The sequence below is a fragment of the Microcaecilia unicolor genome, chromosome 11 (genome assembly GCF_901765095.1).
Source record: "Microcaecilia unicolor chromosome 11, aMicUni1.1, whole genome shotgun sequence".
Taxonomy (NCBI): Eukaryota; Metazoa; Chordata; class Amphibia; order Gymnophiona; family Siphonopidae; genus Microcaecilia; species Microcaecilia unicolor.
In genome coordinates, this window is record NC_044041.1 from 183,357,020 (window position 1) to 183,360,553 (window position 3,534).

At 42.7% G+C, this 3,534-nt stretch overlaps 1 long non-coding RNA gene across 1 annotated transcript; it reads right to left on the reverse strand.

Annotated features, from left to right (window-relative positions):
- Positions 1–767: 767 nt before the first annotated feature.
- LOC115479925 lies at positions 768–2,842 on the reverse strand. Its single transcript, XR_003943769.1, has 2 exons — positions 2,195–2,842; positions 768–2,142 (listed from the first exon to the last, which is right to left on the reverse strand). It is a non-coding gene; the product is annotated as an uncharacterized LOC115479925 (long non-coding RNA).
- Between the last annotated feature and the right edge of the window lie 692 nt (positions 2,843–3,534).

Consider the following 3,534-nt stretch of genomic DNA (forward strand, 5'->3'; position numbering starts at 1 on the left):
AGGGAAGGTGGTGGCATGTATCAGCTTGTATTTTAGTCCTTTACAGCTGGGAAAGTGCAGATTGAGAAATTTGCAAGCTGATCTTCTGGCGTTTCTGGGAGGCAGGTCTACGAGGTTTTAGCATGTAGATTGGGGCATCTGCGTGAATGATTTTGTATACAATCGTGCACATCTTGAACGCAATGCGTTCCTTGAGTGGGAGCCAGTGAAGCTTCTCTCTTAGGGGTTTTGCACTTTCATATTTAGTTTTTCCAAATATGAGTCTGGCAGCGGTATTCTGGACTGTTTGGAGTTTTTTTTGGCGCTACCTAGGGTGCACGGTTGATGCGTAGTACATCAAAACAAAATACTATGCAGAGGACGTCCAAAGAAGAAACTGATATGGTCTTAAAAGTTTATGTTCCAAATCTTGAGTTAACCCTTATTTCAGCCTCACAAAGGGAACTCATTCTTTGCACTCTGTGATATCCATTTGTGACAGATGGTTTGAGTATCCTTTCTGATTGACACATTATTTACCAAGAAATGAAGTCTGCTAAGATCCAACTTCAAATATTAATCTTTACGATGTTAAATATCGAGTTTGCTGTGTTGCAACTATTGTGTTCACATAATAATACACCCACACTCAGGTCTCTCAAATGCAACATGTGGGCCCAGACTTCATAACAACACTAAAGGATCCAGTCACATCATGTAACACTGGTGTCCTGAAACAGTCACACACAGCTTTTGAGCCGCAGGTGAGGAACATGAACCAAGTCAAGTAAAATGGCAAAAACTGTATTTAATTTACAGCATAGTAAAAGTTACAGTAAAAATCTAAAACAAACAGTGAAAGGCCTATTACACAACTGTACAAATCTCTGTACAAAACTCTTAGGAAGGCGAGTCCTTGCCTCCGCTCCAATACACTGAATATGGAGAACCTGAGTTGTCCATGGCAGCATGTATTTCATCTTATTCCCTTTCTGAAACCAAATGCCAAAAAAACAAAATTCTCTATTACCCCAATTAGTGAAGCCTCTCGGGATACAAACGGAACAGAAGGGCAGAGCTAAATAGGGAGAAATATTCGATTTAGGTATGCGTTACAGTGTGGCACAAATCCTATGTCTTAATGAGTTCAAATCACATCTCATGGCCACGATGGAAGTGAAGGGAAGAGGGTATAAAAGTGAAAACATTGGTGGAAAGCCACACCACAGTAGCTTACCAAGATGTGCAGCTGTCATCCCAGGATGAGCTTTGAGTGACAGATTTGCATTTCTTCCATGTATGTATTTATTTATTTATTTTCAAAGAATGGCTTAATTCTAATACATATTTTGGGTGCCACTTTATCCACCCACAGGATACACCAACACTCACTTGCCACTTCTCTTACAGACGTCTGCTGTCAAGGTGGAGAGCCACACGTGGAAAGCCACATTTACAAGGTAAGGAACAGAAGCCACTGTTTTACCAAGACATCTAAGGGCCACAAAAGTGGCAAAGGCGAACAAAAATCAGAGCTACTGTACAAAATGTTTTTCCTACATGGTAGTGTAGCTGATCAGACCCTTAATGACCTGTAACTATTTGTTCCTAATAATGTAAGGCTGTGCATTTTGCCCCCAAACCTCACCTCCCTCGTTTGTGTACACATATCCTGGCTTACAGACTCATTACACTTGTATTCTGGAAAAAAAATGAAAAATTAGCACTGCATACATGAGATGCAAATTATGGGATGAGATTATCAAAGGCTACTTAGCAAACAGAAGTCTAGGAAATGATACGACTATGCGTGTGTAACAAAAAGGGATCCAATTTTAGGTCAGGGATATTATCAGTTATTAGTACAGCGTGAAGAATTGAGGGAAGCCCCATATAGTACCTTTACACGATGACCCTGTTGTAAAACATCTGTACCAAATCTCAGAAAGGTGACACTGAGGAATAAGTATGGTAGGAAGGAAAAAGAATGCATACTGGCTAAATGTTGCCCAGGATAGAAAGGTTCCTAGCCCCTAGTACATAAGCCAGGGGTGATGATGGTGGTAGTGATAGTTCAAAACCTTCAGGAGAAGAATTATCATCCCAGATGCAGATTTGGCCATGTTGAACTTGTTCATGGGCCCACTGCAGCCGGAGATAAACCTCAGAAACTAAGAAAGTTGAGGATTAAAAACTGGTGGGTTCGAAAATTAACAAAAAAAATAATAATAAAAAAAGAACAGCTAATGTACTGCTAATATTCCTTCATTTTTAGTCCTATGAAGAGATTCAGTTATCAAAAAGCCTTTCAGAATCACACTAGCAACACAAATACCAGTCCGATGCTGGAATTTTTGACATTCTAGCTATATTAATACTGTGACTTTTCTAGTCATTTGTGCTTCTGAACATCAAGCCTTAAAACCCTGCTTTTATATGTTATAATAAAAACAAATGATTCAGATACAGTGTATTGTAGCAGAATAAGTCAGCTTTACTATCTGGAACTCTATCATGTCTACATTTCAAGCACTGTATGGGACTTCCCTTAGTTCTTTCACATGTGCGTGTGTGGAAAATGCTCTTACCTTTTTTTTTTTATTGGGGGGGGGGGGGGGGGGGGGGGGGGCACTGCAACAACAGATGCATAAGTCACATTCAAGCATGTTGTAATTCACCAACATATCCATCTTTTCCCTTTACAGAAAGAGATTTTTACCGTGTTTCCCCGAAAATAAGACACTGTCTTATATTTATTTTTCCTCCCCAAAACGTGCTAGGTTTTATTTTCGGGGAATGTCTTATTTTCTGGGAAACATCGGTCGCCCCCCCCCTCCCCCCACCCGAGGTCGCCGGGCCTCCACCTCCGTCGCTCCCGGAACTAACCTGAAGCTCCTTTCACCTTCGCAAGTTCGGATTCGGATTCGAAGCAGCAGCGCAGCAGGGCAGACCTCTCCTTCCTTCCGTGTCCCGCCCTCGCCTGACGTAACATAACGTCAGGCGAGGGCGGGACACGGAAGGAAGGAGAGGTCTGCCCTGCTGCGCTGCTGCTTCGAATCCGAACTTGCGAAGGTGAAAGTAGCTTCAGGTTAGTTCCGGGAGGGGGGTCGGAGGGGGGGCCAGGCGACATCGGGTGGGGGGGGGGGGCGACCTCGGGTAGCTCTCGACGGCCCTGCTTTTAAAAAAAAAAAGTTTGGTAGGTCTTACTTTTGGGGGGGATGTCTTATATTTTAAATTTGCAGGAAAACCCCGGTAGGTCTTATTTTCGGGGTAGGTCCTATTTTCGGGGAAACACGGTAAAAATCCTAGACAAACAAATGAGGCCGACATTTTGTCAGGACTTCTTGCAAACGTACCCTGCATTCCCCGCCTCTGGCTGGCTGGGTGGCTACTTCAATTTTACATTTCCTTTCAAAACAATGCAGGCATTCCTTGTAACATCTGGTAAAAAGCCCTATATGGCCTGGAAAAATGCACCCATTGCTGCTGTTAGATAATTCATATGTGGGCCCCTATAAATGTAACAAGGAGGTCCCAGTACTGCTAGTCAAATAC